Genomic DNA, 21,771 nt, shown 5'->3' with positions numbered 1-21,771 from the left:
CATGCAGCACTAGCATCAAGCCAGAAAAAAACTCCAAGGAAGTCACCAGTGTAACCGAGATTAGAACCTAGCTGGGACAGAATTATGCATGTATATGAAGAAGGAGGAAGAGACTGTCCCAAATATTCATTTAATTTTAACATGTATAGGAAGAGAATGAAAATGTTGGGCCAAATTCTGCTCTCATTTACATTAATGCAGCCCCATGAAGTCTGGTGAGGGTAGAATTTGATCTGACATTAGCACAAACTAACTTTTACATTTGCCAGACTCTTATTTGCTCACAGCATGTGGCCAGCCAGAAATATAAATAAATCAAATCTGTTTCTAGGAAGAATCCAGCAACCCTTTGAAACTTTCCTTCTTTGCATTACAAGAAAAGGGGTAGAAAAAGGGGAGAGGATGGAGGGTTACATAAATGAGAGCAGGTGCGGTCGTGCAGAAGTAACTATTCAGCATATGTAAGTGCAGTTGGAAAATCATTGTCTTGCAGAGAATACTTGAAATTGGTCCCTAATGGCCTTGGTTTTTGTCATATGGTCTTGATTACCAGGCTAAAATTGCATTGCCGTTGCCTTTAGTGTGAACGAGATGGATGAATAATTATTACGTGCACTGAATACCTTTCTGCAAAGAGGAACCAGGACATCCCCTGGTCACCGTAGCTACCATTGCGCCTTGCTGTCAAGAAAACTGCAAGTGGCCAATTCATCACTTTCTTATTGTTCTTAAAATATATGTTTATAATAATAAATGCTCATACCTGCACTAAGAATGGGAAATGGGAAACCTTGGCATTGTGAGAAATAATTGCGAGACCCATTTATTTCTGGGATTAAGGGGATGTAAACCCTAAGTGCCTTATCCTGTTTCTAAAGACCTTGCTTTATTTTTGTGTTTGTGGCACTCTGAGGCTGTATTAAGGAGCCAAATGAGTTTCTAGTAACTAAAATATGCACATACAAGATACCCCTAATTAGTTCAGAAATGATTTTTTCCATCTTTTTCCTTTTGATCAATTAAAATAGGGCTTGCACTCTGCCTTACTCCCATCTGCCTATCTTCATCTCCATTACTCATTACTACTACAATAACAGAAATAGCAGTAATGAGGTTAACAAAAATCTTACTGCTAGCACTAAAAATAAGTCTCTGTGGTACTGAAAAGATCACTGTATCCCCACCGGCCCCTTCACAGAAAGGAAAATGTGATGGCAAGGTTCACAACCACTCTAAGATCCATGACCATGACCACATTGCTCATTCATCACCTGCATATTTACATTAAATCATGGCTGGGTGTGCTTACCCTCTGTGCAGTCCTTTGCAATACTGGCAATTAGTTATGGGATCCTTCAGTTTCTAAACAATGTACATTGAGCTTCCTCATAGCCACAGACAGAACACAACAGTCTACACTTCCTCTTGGCGTGCCAGCAGAAGGATTGTGTGTGTGCAGGGTACAAGCGTTTTAGGACAAGATTTCCAGTGTCTGCAGGTTTTCTGATTAATTGCTTGATGCCATTGCCATTAAAACCCTAGTGAGGTACCCCAGAACAGTTTTGATTAAAAAAACGGGGAATCACCCTAAATATTTAGGTCTACTGGTTACCTTTTACCAGTTGTTTTAGCAGTGACAGCCTATTATGAACTAAAATAAATAAATAAAATGTATGTGTGTGGATTAAATCTGAAGAAAAGAAAGAAAAAGGTAATAAAAAAAAACACATTTAAAAAAACATGTTTTAAACCATGTTTTAGTATCTCCTGTTAAGTTCTCCAAATACTCTTCTTGCATGAGTAAATTAATCATTGCAAAACATTTCCCTTGAACTTACATGTGCTTTTATACCTACTTTATAGATGGCTAAAATCAAGTACAGGGTATCTCTACACTGAAAGCAAAACAAAATGTGTAGCTAAGTTTGGTTAAATATGATCCTATGATATATGTGATGATTGATCAAATTAACAACTGGAGTTAAACCTGAAGAGCAGCCTGTAATTAAGCAGAAGCTGATAGTCTCAAATCCGTGATATTCATTGCTCTTTTCTCTCATTAGCTATCCTAGGTCATCTGACCCAAAGGAAGAATGCTTTCTTTTCCCCCAGAGTAACAAAAAGTGCCTAAGGAAAAGCCAAGTAGCTGCTTAAAGTAGGTACCAGGAAAGGATGTGAGAATTTGGAATTCACTCCAATATCCTTGGTACCACTAATTATACAGGCAAATATACAGACAGTCTCTACCACCTTTGCTCTGTTAAGAGTTTGTTATACTTAAAAAGGAGGTGTCTGGCATCCAGTAGCTGTGCCAAATAAATGCAAAATTCCTGGGGAAAGACAAGAAGTAACGAAAAGAGGACCTAACTCTGACACCCTGTAGAAGGATGCTCCTTGAGACAGATGAGGAAGAAATCCATCATGCTGGGTCCTGTTGCAATTATTTTTATTGAAGGATTTTATTAATGCAGAATGCAGAGGTAGTTCCGGGACATTAATAAATGGACTGAAGGAAGACCTGATGTTCTGACTTTTTTTTCATAAATGCAGTCTATACACCTAGGTAAGATTTAGGTGATTTGAATCTCACCTGCAGTGCCTCATTCATTCCTGCTGATACTGATTTGCAATGGAGAAACATTTGGGTTTTCTTGAAGTACCCTTTTAAAAGACTTGGTCTGTTCAAATAGTGGACATCAGTCTTTATCTGGGACTGTGATAGACTTCTTTGCCACATCTCACAAACATCTCAGACATCTTCTGTATCATACTGTGTTGCAAAAGGTCAAGTGTTTTTTACCTTTCTGCACTGCAATCAGAGAGCTGCTTCAGGGTGTTGCCAAAGTTCATAACTATGAAGGTATGTGCAGTTACTGCCTATCCGTGCATCTTGCTTCCTGATGAATGGTCTTTGGTAAAATCACATGGTGCCTTCTGGTAGAAATTAATGGAGTCATCTTGCTATGGATGAAATTATAACTGTATACCACAGGAATATGACGGTGTAAATGAATACTATTAAGAAAAAATAACAATAAAAAGAGAGAAAATTTTGTAGTTTATCATGTCCTATAGTTTTCTTCTAACTTTCTTTTCTAATTGAAAAAGCTGAATTGATTGAATCATTTGAGTCCTGATTTAGCTTTTAAAAAAAAGAAGCAAAAGCTAAAAATGGCACAGTGAAGCAACTGAAATGCTATCGCAAGCTAGTGAGATCGATAAGTTGGAAAAAAAAGGAAGAAGAAAAGTTTTTGAGTGACAGTGTAAAAATGGGAAATTTAAATACATCTATATCATTGCATTTTGCTCCATTGTGTATTGCATAAAATACACTTTGGCAGTGTGTCTCCATGCAATCGAGAAGGTGATTTATTAGTAACACTGAATTTGTGTTTATGTTCCAAACTGTAAACTACATTTATAGCAATATTTCTGTATTAAGGTATTAATGCCAGAAGTGCTACCTAAGCTTAAATTTACCAATATAACTCAAAATGTAGTTTATAGTGCTATAAATAGTAACATTGATATTGACACTTTCAGCAGCATCTAAGTCCCTGGAAAGCTGTTTCTGATGCTAAATGAAAATGCAAGGAGCTGACAGTGTATACATTCCAGGGAGTACAAATAATATTTCATCGTGCTCAATGTTGAGGTTCCCTTGTCCTTTTTGCCAAAGAGTATTTAAATATTTAGTGTCATTCCCAAATATCCCAGTTTAAAAGAAAAAAACAAAAACATTTACATGAATTATTACATGCATGTAGTTATTATTTATAATAATGGTAACCTTGTGCATTGAAGCATTAAACAACAAGCATAATGCATGTTGTTGTTTGGGACTGATCATTGATGATGGGCTTTGACTTTGTTCCTTGGCTGGCTTTTTGGAGTCTTCTGCATTCTCACTACTACAAATGAGAATTTAAGCTATTCGAGATATATCTTAGTATCAGATCTCTTTAAATTTTGCTTTTCAGGAGTTTGGAAAATAACATCTCCTTTTGAATTATACATCTTTCTTTTTATTTTTCCTCATTCAAATTTTTTAGAGGTTATATCACATCTGTGAAACATCTGGAATAGCAGCCAGGACTCTTGACTTCCCAAACCCTTCTTTAATTGAACGGTCTGCTATACGGAGCCATACTACGGCTTCTTCTCTCCTCCTGCAAGACACATGGTAGGCCGTTGTATGTGTAACTTCCTCTATATTGTTCAAAGGAAAAGATGAGCAAGGAGAGATAGTCACATCATCAAAAGCTGGTTTTGACTATTCTGAAAGTATTAACAAAGTTGGTCCAAATTTTCCACACCTTTAGTTCAGACCATCTGACAGCTTAGATCTTTTTAAAAAAATTGTGATTGATCATGCCTCATTTTACGTAGTAGCTCAAAGCACTCAGTATATCAGAAACACAAATCCAATTCATTTTTGTTCTCAAGGGTCTTGAGCTCCATTCTCAACAGAAGGTGTTATGCACTTGAACGCTAGGAAAGGAAAGACGTCTGAGGGTTGTTTGTAACAACCTGTCCAACATGTGATTTCTAAAAAAAAAAAATTACCAGCTGAACTGCAAAATGAATTATTCTCTCAGCCTTTCATGCTGGCATTTCTACTTGAAGCTTGTGGCATAAATGGTTAATGTAATTTTGCGTTATATGACACATGCTGAGTATGGCAAGGATGATGTTTTGTGGTTTGGGGTTCTAGGTTTTATTCTCAGCACTTCTAGAAAATCGCTGTTCAAGTATGGACAAGTTTATTTCCTACCTTGTTTTCCTCATTTCTAATTTAATATGATTGCTCCCTTTACATAAGCATTGTGTATTGCTGATTACTGTTGACATCATGAGAGGTCCCCAAAAGTACCAACCATTTTGTCAAAGTTGGATATGTCTGTGTACAAGAGGAGCATGTGTACATATATATATGTTTTGTAATGGAAGCATATTTTTGTTATGTGTTCATCTATGTTTATGATACAGGAATGCTACAGTGAAGAGTACAAAGATAAATGCCCTCATTTGGATAATTACTATCATGCTATAATACTCCCTTTTGGAAGAGTATTCTGTCCTCTTTAACTGAATTTGAAGCCATTCATCTATGTGAGCCAAATTGTACCGTCATAGTCTATTTAATACGTGTCAAAGTGGACTATATGCTTGTCTTAAACAAGTTTTGGTCTTTAGTGTATTTATTCACTAGGGATGAGCTAGAATTGAAGAATCTGAATGTCCCACGTTGATGTGAGCAATGTAGACCCCTTCAAGACTAAGAAGGGTCAGAGGATCCCCTCTTTGTAGACCTCCAAAAGTTCTTGAACTTGACATTTAACCTCCTGTCAGAAGTGTATTTTCAGCTGAGGAACAACGGGGGTGATTCAGAGGAGATGCTGAATGTGTGCAGGATAGCGAAGGTGGGCACAAGCAACCCAGCACAGAGCTCAGGAACTGGCTGCGAGATAAGGGCTAGGAGCAGATGTAGTTTTTTTCAATACTGTGGTTGTGCCTAAATCCCAAAAGTCTCACTGAACCATAACCAGTTCACTGTCTCATTCTCCTTTTTTTTTGCCAGAAACTTGAAAAGCTTTTCGCGTTTTGAGAAGTTTTAAAGTAATGGTAAATAACTAATCAGTTTTATCAAGCTGGATTCCTCGCAAAATATTTCTTGAGCATTTGGTAGCTGACATTATAAGGAGAGATTAGAGCAAATGTTCTCTCTCACTGATGAAAACAACAGTGGGGAGATCAGTTCTCATGATTTTTCATAGTTTCTAGCTGTTGATGCCTGGGACTCCAGTTCACTGCTTTATATCCTGAAAATAACTTCTCACTTTGGTCCACCGGAGCCCATGTTTGATGTCTGTTGCCTAACGTAAGTTGTGGCTTTCTCCGGCTTTTTCCCAAACAGGTGATTATAGGGTAGTAGATGGTCTATTTTCAGACACCAGTCAGTATACTTTATGCTTTATTGGAACAGTATGTAACAATGAATTGAAAGGGAGCTTGTATTTTTGTAGTTCTGTGCCTTTATCTGTCCAGGAAATAACAGATTAGTGTATTAAAACATGCTCTGAGAATGCACTGGTTTTAGACCATTGCTTTTCTGTTTCACATTTCATTTAAAATACCTTTTAAAACCATTTCATACTGTATTCATGAAACATTCTGGTAAATACTCTCACAACAAGGCAAAGATCTTCCAGAAAGGTTAGGAATATGCTTTTCAGGTCTTTTTGAGTTTATTATAGTTTTTTTTCTTTTTTTTTCTTAGCTCTGTATTCCCCAGTTTAATTAGATTTCTTCTCCTCTTTTATTTTTCTATTTTTTTTTCTTATGATCCTTTACTTTTCTTTCCGTAGCAATTTGTGATTTACTGGGTAATTCAAACACTACTTTTCTTAACAGTTAAAAATGCATGTATATTTAGGTTTGTGATCATGGGATTAGTGTATGGGAGATAAGGAGGGAACATAAAGCTAAGAAAGCAAGAGGAAAAGACCTGTCCCACCATATACAGTAACTGTGTCATCGCTATGATATTTGTTTGAATAATGGACAAATGGCAAAACTCCCATTGATTTCAGCGAGAACAGAAGTTAGCTCAAAATGAGCAGCTTTCCTCCATGTCTAATATTCTGAGGACTCAGGTGTTAATTTGCAAAGAAAGATCAACACAGATGGGAAAAGTTATAGCTTGTGGAAGAATAGCTGGTTGAAATGCAGATCCACACAGTAAGGGCCTAATCTGCTCGATGCCACATACTGACTTCAGTAGAAGTCAGGGCCCTTGCAGGAATCCAAATTAAATGATAGTAAAAAATCTAGATAAAGGCTAGGCAAAGCCCCTCACTGGTGTGAAATCATGTGTACATATAACCTTATCCATACAGATTTGTACATATGTTTTCTTAGAATAAAATGCTTATAAAAGGAAAATGGCATCCAGGAAGACAAAGCATCCAAGGCAACCCATCTGCAGTCTTGTCATATGATAGACTTGGACAAATCTAAAGCTGCCAATACAACTGCTCAAGAAGTATGCCAAGGGAGCAGATGCTACCTCTGCAAGGATATTTTCCAAAGTTTGGCATTCGGGATCTTGTGATTACCATCCAGAGACGAAGAGATGAGGAAGAGATGAGAAGAGGAATGATGTTGTCTTGGCACCTTGCAGTGTCAGCTTCCCTTTCACATTCACTTGACTTATGTCTTTTCAGTTCTTTTTTTTTTTTTTTTTTCTTTCTTTAAGAGAGTCATCTGGTGTGGGAGTTAAAAAATAAAGCAGATATGTATGGAAGTAGAATACTGTGAAAGTCAATGGAATCTTTAATACATTTATTCAAAAACAAATTCATGAACGCTTTTAGATTTATGATGCATAATCATGTTTTGGTTAGCAAAAGGCCCACCAAGGTAGTGGATGCATCTGTGAGATCAGAAGGCAGAGGGTACCTGTGAACCTGAGTTGCTGGAATAGAAGATTGTTATTATTTTTAGAGAGCAGCCTGAAAGAGATGCCATTTAGAGCAGGTCCTGCAGCACTCTGGTTTGTTCAGAGGGCTGGGGTGTCCATTCAGGGCACTGCCAGGATCAGGCCATTGCAAGGAGCCATTTCTTTGTGGGCAAAGGCTTGTGTGTGATGCAGTGTAAGAAGAGAGGACAGGGGGCTGCTGTGGTGCCACTGCCAGCACCACGGTTGGTAAGGTGAGGTTAGTGTTCTGCCCCAAAACCAAATATAAATCCTTTCTTTAAAAAATAATTTAAAATTGCTGTACAGAGTGGTTTAAATGCTTCTTGTTTTCTTTCTCATTATATTACCAAGTGTAAAAGGGTAATGTGGGACCCAGGATTCAGATGCTCGGCTTGTCTCGGGGCATTCAGCATCCATAGGCAATATCTGCAAAAACTTCCCTTCTCCGAGCTAATCCAAGGAAATACAAACATACCCAGTTGGTAACAGTCCCTCTTTCTAATGGTTTATATATTTTTTCCAGGCTTACGCTGATAAATAATATTTTTTTTTTTAACATGAGAAAATAGTGTTTGAGGCCATGGTAAGAGCCCTTATCAAACTTATCAGGCTTTTGAACTGACTACACCTTTAATCAAGACTCTCCAGCAGAACTAGTAAGTGATGACCTTTATTTTGTTGCAGGCTCTGTTCAGGGGCTGGAAGAGGGGGAGAAGGAGCCTTGCTAAGGTGTGATTTCTGATGTTCGTTTCCGCCGAGCGGTGACCACCCCTTGCTCTCCTGCCCTGAGGAGGGCACCGTCACCATCGTGCCACTTGCACACAAGCTAGCTCTGTGTTGTCGTACAGTGGCATCTTGCCCCTTCCTGCTGCTGGACGCCACAAAAGGTCACCCGAGATGATCTAAATACACTGTTTTCCTGGGGTGAATGGTGCGGGAGGGAACCTTTGGATCAATGCGGTGCATTTTTTGTTCTGTCAGGGCTCCCCTCCCTGTTGTAGTTTCTGCAGACTAGTGCAGTAATCTCGGTTGAAATCAGCCCCAGAGTGCTCTCTTTCTGGGCAGCAGCCTCTAACGTGTCCCAGGCCCTCCCTCAGACCCCTGCACTTTCTGTCTGTCTGTCTCATGAGGTGCAGATCCAGGGATGGACCCACTGATTTCACCATGCACCTCCCCAGCATAGTAGGAACTCCAGCTAGTTGCCCACCAAAGGAGAGGTTTTATATTGGTTTTGGCCCCGCTAGTTTGACTGGACCAGTGACTGGGGTAGTAGAAAACCCCAGTTACCAAATCTCATTTGCCTGGATTGCAATGTAGCAGCCACGGCAGATCATCCTGTAGTGCTGTTTTTATATGTCCCTGAGTCTAAAGTCATTTTTAAAATGTGAGTGATGCAATTTCTTGCATCTTTCATTTAATATGCTGCTTGGTAAACAGTGTTTTAGATTAGTATATTTGTAATTTAAATGAAGACAATACATCAAGTCAAGTCAGAAAAGAAGGAAGAAGTTTAAGGAATGATTGATGCCTCTTTCAGCATTATGCCCTCTTTGAAAAAAAAAAAAAAAGGAAAAACATAAAGAAAGGGAAGAAGTGGGATTATTGAGGATCTAGTGGGGTAAAGGAGAAAGAGAGAAACTATTGTTCATGGGCAGAAACACACTATTTTTAAAACCACAGTCAGCTCTGATAGCTGAATCTGTTTTCTTCAAGCGCACTAATAAATTCTGCCTAATTCATTTTTTATTCTCTCTTGGGGTCTGCTTGCAGATTTGCCTCAACAAAGGAAGCATCATGTTACTTCTTTTAAATAATTGATGGCTCTTGGTCCAAGCCAGCTTGAAGGAAATTCAAAAATAGGTACTGATTGAGTAAATACCCTGCCTCCCCCCTGCCCCCAGCCCCATCCCTTATTTATTTTTGCCGTCTGGGTGACTGGCAGTTGCCGGTGATGTCATCGAGGCTTTGGGTACACCTAGCACTTAGCAGCTCTGATTTCATTTATGTATTTATTTGTATTTAAGAAAAGGCAAAGTTGTTAATTGTAAACTGTCTGGTGCAGCTAAGAGCTCGTAATAAATCATCGTCAGCGTTATGCTGTAGCGACAACCAGGGTAGACTTCAGCAGTCTGTGGTGAGAACCGGTACCGAGCAAGGCAGTGGGGACACCCATGTATGTGCTCTCCACTTTGCTAGGGGACGTGGTCTGCTCAGGGTACCCATGAAACAGTGGTTTCTATCGGGTTGGTTGCTTGCTGCCTTTTCAGTGCCAGCTCTTACAGAAATATGTTTGCCATGGAAAAGTCATTTCACTGGAGAGCGCAGATTTGCTGAAGCTCTGCCATGTCTCTCTTTTTTAAAGACCCACTGTTTATAATTTGCCCCTTAGGTTATTCAAAGCCTCAGTGGTCTACAACAACAACAAAACCCAGCAATAATTTTTTGACCTTTTTCTTCTTTTTTAACTAGCTGTGGAGATACATTTGAGGCAGTGATCTTTTTTCTGCTGTCTTTCCAGCAAATATTGCCACAGCAAGAATGTTTTTGGTGCAAAGTACTGCAAAAGGTGAAACGGTGGAGGAGTTTGCATGTAGTGAGGTTTGCTGTATTCTGATTTGTAGTCCACTTGACTTCATGGCTCCTAAGTTTTGATAGCAGCAAGGTAAGGGACTAAACAAAAGTTAGTGGAAGGTGGCTTGTGTGTGAAATTGTTACGGCTTTTAGGCTTTCCCTGTGAGATATATGGACATTTTGTAGTGTTACTTACACAATGTCACATAGGTAAAGGATGCACAAATATAAAAGAGTCTGATGTCTGTGGAAAAAAAAGGGGGATTTTTTTTTCCCAAACAGACAAACACTACAGTTTATCTCAATTAAAAAAAATTAAGGCCTGAAACCAGTGCTCACCTATTAAGTAGCATAAGGTCTTCTTGACCTTGCAGCATTACGTGGGCACGGATGCCATTCAGCTGAACTACTCTAGTGTCCAGTACATTGGAGAAATTGTCAAGTATTTCCTCTAATGCCATGCTTGTGTTACCCACGCTCACGCGGCGCTCCTCTCTGCCCGCTAAGGGCGCTCAGGCCACGGAGCAGTTGGAGCGCCTACAGCCATAGCGGGATCAGGCCGGGACTTTCCAGCTGGGAGAGCAAAGCACCATCAGGGGCATGTCCACATGAGTAGGTGCAGATGGACCGGAGCCGGCTGAACGTGGTTTGGCTCTTGTCTGGAAGCTAGTGAGTGCGATGCCGTCATCGAGCTAATACTCCTTTGTGTGGTAGGAGGAGCTGGAGATCTAGAAGCACAGGCTGCAGAGTGAGGAGGGATCTGTCAGGAGTGTGCCTTGCATTTTGCGTATTTGTTTTCCTCTTTTACCTCCTGTAAAGTGAATATTGTCTTCAGTAGAGTAAGCACTGTAATGGCAGATAATCTGATTTTCAGAGAAAGCTTGCTCTGAGAAACGGAGAGGTGGAGCCAGTTCTGTGCATTTCTTCTCCTCCCATCCAGAAACCAACCTGTGGGGTCTGTACTAAGAAAACCGTGGCATTTAGGAAGGCAGGAAGGAGAAATGAATTCCCTGTTTTGAGGTCTTATAGTCTAGACAGCAAGAGGGCAATGCAGGAATGAAACTTGAAGCAATGCTATCAAAAATGCCAGCCAAAGTAAGGTGTGTAAATGAATATTTGGGTGTTTAGAAAGTGCCCTGAACACTGAATAGTTTCTCTGGCCAGTGTCTCACATGTGTAAGAGGTCTTTCAAGTGATTGTGAATGCAAGACAAGCAGGCAGCTGCATGCTGTGTGTAGGGGACTGTGCACACACAAGGATAACCACATCCGCATTTTTGTGCACATGACTGTGTTTTTTGGAAACTTCCCTGTGTGTGTTGCCAAGTTTGCAAGTGGAATTTAGAGGTTGTTCAAATTGTCTGTCAAAAGATCAGGTAAAAAATTAATTTGATGACAGGAGAAGCTTAAAAGCAGGACACTGGCTCACTTTGTGTGTTAATGCAGTCTTTCTCCATAGAGGGAAACCAAAGACTTGCTGAAGGCATAGCATACTAAGGTATATCTATTAGTGTGTGCTTAACTCTGTTGCCTGAGAGCTTTTATTAAATGCAATGGCCAGGAAAATTGACCTCACTTTTTTTTCTTTGGGGGCTGGATCCTGACTCACATTACATACATGTGTAAAGCTGGCAACTTACTTATTTATCAGCGAAAAAGCATTTTGTTATAAAAAAAAAAGGGGGGGAAAAGATTACAGTAACATCATTGGGATTTGAAATATAAGCAGCATCACAGGATATGGGTATGTTATTGGATATAACAGGGCCCCTTTTTTTCCGTGGATATAATGCCATATAACAAATTGCATGCCACAAAATACACTCAGTTTCTCTGATGGCTGGACTCTCTGGTTATAAAGTGCTACTGCAAGCATTCTATTTAGGAAAGGAAGTTAAAAGCCTCTCCAGGGTACACAGAAAATGCTGATCCTGAAAGTATAAATGGACACATTTTAATCCTTAAGTTATTAATTATTACTCATGATTAATTGTAATTATTTTATTACTACTCCAAACCCTTGGGTCAAATTGCACGCTGAAGTCGGTAGGAAATTTACTGAAGAATCTCTTGATTTGGTATGTTATCATCGTTGTATTGAATATTGGACATTATCAGTTGCACTAAAGAGACCAACTGCTCTCATGCCATCAAATTACAGGATATATTTGGGTTGCAGGCGTAACTCCATTTCTTTCACTGTCATCAGATATAACTGTAAATTTAAAGCACAAAGGGAAGGGGAAATAATCCTTTCACCCACGAAGATGTAAATTAAAAGTTACCCAATGCTAAAAAACGTAACCCTAAATGAACCTTACGTTCGCGAAAGCTCAGCGCATACGTTCAGCACACGCACATGTTAAAGGGGACAGCAAGTACTTTGGGATCAGACTGTCTTATCGAGGGTTTTTGAGTGGGAAAACTTGGACCCCCCCCCTTGCTAGCCCTACCTTCCGCCTCCCTCTCCTCGAGTAACCAGAAGAATCTTTTTCTTCTGAACATATAGCTTGTAATATACATAAAAGCAGAGTTTGCTTTGATCCTGACAGCAAAATGTTTATTTTTAAACCTGGCCTGGGCTGCTGTCCAGCAAGGCTCTTTCCTTTGCATCACGCCCTGGGTCCGCACTCTGCAGCCGGCCTCACGGCAGCGAGACGTAGGGAAAGAGGGAAGGGGCTGGATGGGTCCTGGCGAGCTCCCTCCCTCCTCCTGCTCCCCCCATTCCCCCTTCTCCGGTTTTGAAATTCAAATTGAATGCAATTTTCAGCTCATTTGAGCCAGAATATACTCTTGCTGAGCTTCAGTGGCTCTTAAATTCAAACTCGCAGGAGAAAACAGATATCATCTGTCACTGAGGGTGGGAAAGAGTGTCCTCCCCACATTTTATTCATGGGAGGCAGGGCTGGACTGACTAATTCAAGTCTTTCTGACTAATCGCTCACTGGCAAACCAATCAGCTAATCGATGCGACTGGTTTCTTGTAGTTTGGTCTCTTTTGACGTTTTTATTTTTTATTTATTTCTTCAGCCTATTTAGTATTTATATTTAATGTCCTAGAAGTGCCCTAGAGTATCTGAATGCCTGCATTCAGATTCTTATTGTACCTGCTTGTTTCTGGTCTTATTGTCTCCATCAAAGACAATAAGAGGTCCCTTTAAATACCTACAGATAGAAATGCCAAAAATCTGATGGTTGGCAGAGGAGAGGTGAGGGGATGGAGATTTTCAAAGGAAGCTTAAAAATGGAGGAGTCAAAGGGAGAAAATTGTGTTAAATGCATCAGTTGTTGTTATGTCAGCTGTTTTAGGACCATGTACATCTGTGGGCTACATACTGGAGCTACCTACTACATAAAACCTGTTTTATATTAATACATGCACCAATATCTCATGAGTCACCCCAAGGGAGGGGGGAGTTCTGCTTAAAAGTAAAAAAGAAATTCAATTTCCTATTTTGCCACACTGCTTTTCTGTTTTGTTTTCTTATTTTTGAAACAAACAAGCAAAAATCTTGCAAAGAGAACTAGATCCCACTTTCATTGAACTCATTTACAAACTCCTCTTTCATTTGGTGAAAAGAGCATTGGCATAGAGACTGGCAAGCTGCCTTCAGAGGGAGATCTTGCAAGAAACAGTAATTTGGTAGGTGCACGGGCAAAACTAAAGTACAACCTGTACAACAGAGAAAATATGTTACATAATCTAACAGCATGATAGCATTTTAATGCTGCTCTGAGCAACATCAACTTGTTTCTGCTAAAAATCCACAACCTGATTTTTTGTTGTAGCAAAATCTGCGTGCTATAGAGGATGTCAAAAGTATACGAGACATCTGCAAATGATGAGAACATGATGAGAACAGACTGGAAATACTATCAAACACCATGCTGGTCCATCAAATGTTTTATGTGCTCTAAAGCTTTGATATATTGCTCAGCCTGGGTTATAGTTGGAAACCTGGTATTCTGCAGCTTTGTTGGTGCCTGTTCTTTGTTTCTCATACTGGACAAGGATTTGTGTACAGTTAGGACCCAGTCCTGTGAACAGTTTTGCATTTCGAATGCTAGTGTCAGCCACGGAAATCATGCTGTAATTCCATCATAACTTTATCAGATGACTGAAGATTTTTTTCTGCTAGTATCTTCCCTTATCCCCTCACCCATGCATTTAGGTAGCATAGCCTAATGGCATAACAAATTACTCGGCAAAATAAAGGTGCTTAATAACCTTCACTGTTGTACCAATAAACTGATATTGTATTTTGTGACACTATTCAGCTGTGACTTTGGGCAGCTTATGTATTTCCGGTTTAGAGTGTTATAATCCCTAAAAAAATAGGGATTTTTTTAACATACTTTTTCAATGTGGGATGATTCAAAGAAATAACATTGGCCTGTGCAGTCAGTTGGCTGTTTGCAATAGCTAGGGACAGGTGCCTTACACAGAAGCCAGCACGCTGTTATCGCAGAAGTTGCATATTTTATATTAGAGAGTCACAGGCAAAAAAGCAGGGGTGAAAGACGAGGGCACCGTTCATGTGTGGTAGGAGCAGTCCAAGCTCACCTGTGGGACTGGGCCCCTCCACGACACAGCTGGCATTTAGGGACCTGTGTCAGGATCACAGCGCAGGTTAGAGCAGTGGCGAGCACGCAGCTGCCTGGGCAGTAGGAATTTATTCCGGTGGTCTTCACAGTCTTAAATGTTAGCTCTGATGCATTTGTAGTTTCTGAAGCAGGGGATTTGGGAATCTCTTTTTTTTAATTAGGCAATTAAATTCAGGTTAAGCCCTGTTTTAGGCACCTCAGTGCCTCTCTGAATCTTCCCCTTTGTCTCCAGCGGCTCAGTTAGACATTGACACTGACCTGCAAAGCTGGTACTACAAGTCCTTATAAAGAAATCTGATATTCCTATGGAAGTTATGATGATGTATGTAAATCAGCTGCCATATCCACACTGTCACCTCTTCGGCTGAAAAAGAAGGGCAAATCATTTTGTTGGTAGCTGCTGAAACCGTCAGCTGCACTGTCATTAATACTCTACCCTCTTTCCTGGAAACTCAATATGTCAGCTACCTGATGTACCCTTCCTCTTCCAAGAATACATCTCGCCATTCCTTCAAATTCTTCTTGAGCTGGGACCTCCCATCTGTCAGTTTATTGTTCTTCTTCTGTCCCATTAGTTTTTCCTGCCATTTTTTTTCATTGTCTCATGTTTTTTTTTTAGAGTTTTATCATGTGCTAATGACCAGAGTATCCAAGCTCCTTCCAGGAGTATATTAAGCAACACGTCCAACTGCTGTTATACTCTTTTTTTTTTTCTTTTTTTTCTCTCTTCTTTCTTATGGGGAGAACAGTGTGGAGTAAAGCATTAGATTTTTTTATTATTTATTTTATTGCTGTGATATATACACCTACACTGTTATGACCATGGTCACTCTCTGCTTGTGAGGTATCCCCCGGACTGTCCTGTTGATTTTGGTGTTGGATCTGTTCCCCAGGGAACTGCCCAGATTTCTTTTGGTGATCTCTGAGCAAAGGCTCTTTGTTTGGTATTTTTCCAAAATGGATCTTCTTGGTCCCTCTCCCTGGATACCATTGATGAGCTTTCTTGTCCCTCACCCCCTACCCTGTCTACTGGCTTGACCCTGACGCTCCCAGAGTTCTTCTGTCACTGGTCCCAGGGTCTATAATTTATCCTTCAGGGGCCACACGGCAGCTGGAAGGCTTAAACACAAACTTCATGCTGGCATTTATATAATAAAATGTGTTTTGCTTCACAGCAGCACTACAGCCATGCAAATCCAGGTGAAATAAGAAGTGCCTGCAGGTTCTGAGCATTCTTTGAAGCTGTTGGTCAAAACACTTTTCACAGATGTAGTCCTCTCCTGGATCTCACCCCTCCCTGCCCTCCTTTAAGTCCACAGCCATCTTTTTTGGTTTGGCCCATATGCAAAGCGTTCCTTCACAGAAGACATGGTTCTTTGTATTGTTCCACTCAAATTTCTGTCATCAACCATGTTCTTAAGGGCTGCAGCGTCATCTCTCTTTCTCTTCCCTTATGCATGGGTTTATACTCTTCTCACACTGAGGTGAAGAGAAGGATTTCGCTTAGCTTAGAAACAGTTGTGGTAAGGAAATTGTATTTATTTCCTGATTGTCCTTAACAATTCTCCCAAGTAGAGGAGAAAAATAGGCTGGCATAGCTTTCTCTTCCCAAAATAAGTCTGATATGGAAATATAAAAGACAGACTTTTGCTATGAACCTACCAAACATGATGAATTAGTAATATTTATTTTCTGTCTTTCATCTCATATTATCACGTTATTAGGGAGGGTAGGCTCAAAAGAACTTCACTTTACACTTATACCCATGTTCCTGTGGATCATGATGAACCTTTTGGTTCTGTCTCACTTTCTTGTTACTGTTGCAAAGTCCACTGACAGGCTGGTGAAGCTACTCCCCAGTTTTCCATCCGCATGTATTGAGTTCCCCATGTAGCAAGGTGCAAAGGTAAAGGGGTGTCATTGTGTCATGTATGACACAGTGATTGTATCCCAGTCATAGTAACCATCAAATGCTTTATACTATGGCATCTTTGGCCCTTTTTCTGTACCCAGCTTTAGAAGTTGTGACCACGTTCTGCATTCTGCTTCCTATTCACCCTTGTGAGAGCACCTCTGGCAATAAAGTCTTCTCTGCCTTCTTTGACATCTACCTTTCTGTTTTGAAGGGCATCCCATGAGAAACATTATGCTGAGCCTCTACATCTTTCATAGTGCCTCTGGCTTTAAATGTAGTATGTGTTTTCCATGTCTTTTCCTCTTCCTGATTGTGTGTTTTTTTCAGGCTCTTTTTAAACTGATATTTTAACCACTTGCTAAAACCAAAAACAACCATTTACTTTCTGGGCAGAAAGGAAAAACTAAGTGTATACAATGTTCAAAAGATTTTTGAAGATATTAAATTAATGAAGATTTTTTTCTTATTAAATGGTCCCTACTGAAAGATGTTTCCTAGTTTGCAGTGCAGATCCCAGTGGGCAGCGTTGCTGCTCTGAATAATCTGTTGCTGAAGTGGGTAGTGGCTGTGTGTCATCTGCTTTTTGCCTTGGTCATCCACTTCATTGCGTCCATTGACTTCATTCCAGGCTTCTGTTACTGATGCTGAGATTTTCAGTCAAGCAAAACTCTGGCTGATGTCAATGGACATTGGCATAAATGGGATTTTTACTTAAACTGAGTCTGTGCAACTCACCTTGTTGCTGCATATATTCACGTGTGACTATCCGTGTTATTAAAAAGTAGTAGTAGCACCCCTAAGTTTTGTGTGTGAGTAGATTCTTTTGCTCTTGAGTGAGAAAGAAAAGACTCGACTACAAGTCATGAAACTCCTAAAATTGTTGTCCTAGCCTATGAAAAATACATGTTGGCATGTCTATATGTGTTTTCCATATGTAGGTGTGTATTCATAGAGAAAGACATACGCTTTATGATATCTCCTAAATAGCAGATTACTTGTTGCTATTCAGAGGTCACTGGGTGACCTGGAATTCCTGTTTGATTATAACATGCTCAGTAGAGATCACAGTTTCAAATGAATAAATAACCGCCAAAGACTGCGAGTGTTCGTGTGTTGGTGGTAATGAATGTATAATCATTTGTTTGCATTTTAATTTCATATCTACTTTTCCTTTTACATATGTTAATCCTTCTGAATGGTTATTATTCTTTATCATTCTCTCTATATTTTTTTGTTTCTTTCTTTCTTTCTTTACGGTGCTTTAAGAAATTTAGTAGTGCAGGATCTGAACTATTCTCTTTGAAATTATCTTTAAAACTGCTATTGATTGTAAGAGGGTTAGTGGTCATGTTAGAGAGCCTGAGAAAATGGCCTTGCAGCACAGCACATGTGGCATCTGATTCCTAAATAATGAACTTCGTAAAGTCAACTATTTGCCCGAGTCACATTTTGTTCCATCCTGGCACAAACCAGACTGGCACGACAAATTGTATCAACAAAGAAGCATGACATTAGCCTTGCGTATATTTTCAACAGCCTTTGTATCGCCATGGCAACAATAGTTTTAATTATGGAGAGCCAAAATGATAACTTGTGTATCAGATGGGGCTCAGTTTTCCCCGTGGACAAAACTCTGATTAGACATTGGAGAAAAGCTTTGTATCCTGGTTTTTCTCCCAGGCTGGATTCTATTATCTGCTTTAACAGACAGCTGTTTTGCTCATGGTGTGAACTTGGAGGGGCTGAACCAGGCCGGAGGGCTGCTGGACTGCGGCCCTGCAGTAGATGAACTGACCCTCTTGTCTCAGGGGCTGCCTGGTGGGGTGCTGGTCGGCAAGTTTAAGACCAGTTGTCTCACTGAAGGACTGCTTTTGGCTTCCCTTTAAACTGCTGGAGAACTATGTATTTGGAAAAGCCTTGTGTGAAGTGATGTCTAATAATTGGCCTTGACAATGTTCAAGATTGTGCTTGGGGGACAAACAAGAGGTTCCACTTCAGCGGTAGACATGAAAATTTGCAAAGCAGATCCACATCCAAATCCAGCTGTAAGATGGATGAGAAATAAATATGTCTGTCTGCATGTATGCATGGCTGGATGCAAGTCAGGAGTGTCTCTCTTCACAGCCACAACAGTATTGTTTAAGTCATGTGGCGTGAGAGGGCAGTGAGCAAAAATGTGTGTGTTACTTAGGCAACTCGTTGAGAGATAAAAAGGTTGGTTGATGTAAATCGGTGTTTTTCTTTCTTCCTTTTTTTTTTTTTTTTTTTTTTATCACTTTCCTGGACTTCTAATGCATTCATTTCCTATTTGTGTGAATGGTGGCCCTTGGTGGCTATGGGAGGGTTGATTCTGGGTTGTGAACTTCCTCACAGTGTTTGAAGAGCAGAGAGGTCAGTGATGAGATGGGACATCTCATAACTTCATCTGGATCTTCTCTGACACACTGACATTTTTAGCATGCGTTTTCCTGATTGCAGGTCTGAGGCAGTGTCGTCAGGAGATTATGGCTAGAGATCATGAAATCACTGGGAATAAGACTTGCAAGATCACACCGTTAACTAGAAATTCAATTATTCAAATGTGGCTCCAGAATGCAGGGGGCTCAGCAAGCATGTAGGCTAATATTTAGACTTGCTGAATCTCTAATCTCACTCCTTAAAGTGTTACAACAGCTCTTTTTTTTTTTCAACACAAAACCCTGTGCAAGTATTTCTCTGCTAATTGTGCTGTCGATTCACTTATACTTTTCTAAATTTAAAAAGTCCTGCCTCTAAGATTGTGATTTTGGAATTTAGGATCATAAATTAAGCCATCTTATGAAAGAAAATAAGAAGTTTGCTGTTGTTTTTAATAAGATTTATGGTAAGTATGGCAACGGTAAGTCTGTCAGTCTGGGCTTTGCTGCACATGTGTAGCTCTGTGCTTTGAGACCCTCAAAATGTCTGTTTTTAGGACATCAGCAGGGGGCTAATGAAAAGGCTTTGTTGATTTTAACGAATTGCAAGCCACTGTAGCCAAAATAAATATAATCTGCTTTTTGGATTAGTTGTCACACATGATTTTACCTACTAACAGTGATTAAAGAACCCTGGTGGACCAGAAGCATAGCCGCTCTCTGGTGACTCTTGCTAAAACAGCAATAAACGGAAGTAAATAAAGACTTAGGGTATTAGTTATCTTTAATAAACAGTGACACTGCATATAATGTTTGAGGGAGACTTCAAAAACCTGTGTCGTGCACAGCAGTGTCACTTCTTCCAGCGCAGAGAGCACGGGTCATGCAAGAGGACCGACCACGGTACCTGGTATCAGCAAGGCAGCGGCACAGAGCTGCTCATCTCATCTCACTGACCTGTGGCCCCACATCCAGGGCTACCAACACCACCGAGCACCTCGCCAAGACCCTCAGTGTTCAGCCATTTTTACCCAGTGGTGGACCACAAGAACAAAGTTCAAAATGTTTGAAACTAGAGGGATTGCAAAAGGAAAATGAAGGGAATGTTAATTGCTTGTGTAATTAGGCAACCTCCTAACCACTGTAATTCCATCCAGTTAATGAATGGAGGACCAGTGCTGGTCTCTCCTACCTTAGCGTTTGTAAGCTGGTACAAAGAATGACTTGCCCCCGCTGACATCTTTTATCCCTGGTATTTTCCCTGTAATAAAGGGTGGGTGTGTTTCCTCATCCCATTCACGTTTGTTGTGAGAGGCAACAATTACCGCTGATGGCATTGTACTACTCCTTTGTACTAACTGTTGCTTTTAATCAGTGGATAGAAGAAACAAAACAAACAAAAGCATGTTTTCTCTTCATAGAGGGAACTATTTCTGTAGCACTGAATGTTTGCAACAATTTTAGGCTGTACTGTATGGGGGAAAAACACCTTCCTGAGAGGGGCAAGGAATGAAGGAGTTTCCCAGCAGGAACACAGAAAGTCAGAGCTTTTGAAAAATAAAATTAAAAAAAAAAAATGGAGGGAGTGCAAAACACAAGAATGATTACTTTAGGGAAAAATCCTAGCAAAACAGGGAGGGGGGCTGAGCTTTCTAATGAGCCTTCAGCTTTTATTCATCTGTCCCTAACTGTACACCCCTGGAAGGCACATGGCACTGCTCTGCAAAGAGTTTCTCTCTTCTATGACAGCTAAAACCCTTCAAATTAATCAAGTAAACATCCTCAGGCGATTTAGAATTTTATAACTCTTTTCTGATGCATGGAGTTAAATTCTTGTTCAGTGTTTTGGGTGAAGTCGTGCAGTGGTTACAATATACTCCTGACTTTACAATCTATGAAAAAAAGCTTTGATACCCTGCTCAGGAAGGGAGCAAGACCTACCAAGGCTCCATCCCTCTCTTGGCTGGAAGTCATTAGGAGTTTGGAGAATTGCCCGATGGTGTAATTCAAGTCTTGACTGCATATCTTATTGGTTAAAAATAGGAGCCAACTCCAGCTCATCAGTTTTGCTAAGAAACTATTGATTGTGATTAGCAAGCTTAAAAATAATTACCTGGTGTGTTCATTGCTATCTTTGGACATACTCTCATATTCCTACTCTCATAGAAAGTATTGAGCAGCACAATAGGGCTATTTGATGACTAAGGTGTTGCACTGTGTGGAGGGGAAGGAGGGTACTGAGCACTTCTAATTGTTCCACCTCCTGGTGACTGACACCTGCACTGGGGAGAAACCCCCCTGGCCTCACTGCAAATTAGCAGAGGGTGCAGAGGAGCTGTCTAGATCTCCCCTTGTTCCCATAGGGGCACATCCGTATTTCCAGTTCTTCCCAGGTGCAGTCATCACTGTTACCACTCAGCTTTTCTTTGGCAGCCCCAAACCCACCTAGCACCATGGCTGCTGCATCCTGCAGAGGAATAAATTACTGATTTGCTTAGCACCTGGGGAAAGGGGTTGAGTTTCACCTGGGTTTTAACACCTACTTTAAAAGCCTGGAGGTGTTGATTCATGTGTTTTGAGTTGATCCCAAGCAGCTGAGGCAATTAAAATACCTGGAAGGCTATCTTTCTGTCTTTGGAAGTTGTTGTCTGTGCAACAGGGACAATTGTAGCAAGTGGCTAGATTATTGCTACTTTCAGAACTGTGTGTCCATGTTAACCTGCATCTGTTTCAGCCTGTTCAAGCCTGGGCTGCCACCTGAATGTGTGAGAAGGGTGACTTATACATGTCAAGCTCCTGATACAG

At 40.3% G+C, this 21,771-nt stretch overlaps 1 protein-coding gene across 24 annotated transcripts in view; it reads left to right on the top strand.

Annotated features, from left to right (window-relative positions):
- Window positions 1-21,771, top strand: part of ESRRG (estrogen related receptor gamma) — a 404,991-nt gene that overhangs the window by 92,061 nt on the left and 291,159 nt on the right. For 6 of the 24 annotated variants that reach the window (XM_080585058.1, XM_080585056.1, XM_080585074.1 and 3 more), the window contains exon 1: window positions 1-21,771. This exon is cut by the window's left edge and continues 72,244 nt beyond it. The exons of the other annotated variants lie outside the window; for them this stretch is intronic. The gene's annotated coding sequence lies outside the window, so the exon portion shown is untranslated. 24 annotated transcript variants of the gene reach the window in all.

The sequence above is a fragment of the Anser brachyrhynchus genome (genome assembly GCF_964034855.1).
Source record: "Anser brachyrhynchus genome assembly, chromosome: 3".
Taxonomy (NCBI): domain Eukaryota; kingdom Metazoa; phylum Chordata; class Aves; order Anseriformes; family Anatidae; genus Anser; species Anser brachyrhynchus.
The sequence above is the reverse complement of the archived record's forward strand: the minus strand, read 5'-3'. Positions and strand labels throughout refer to the sequence as shown.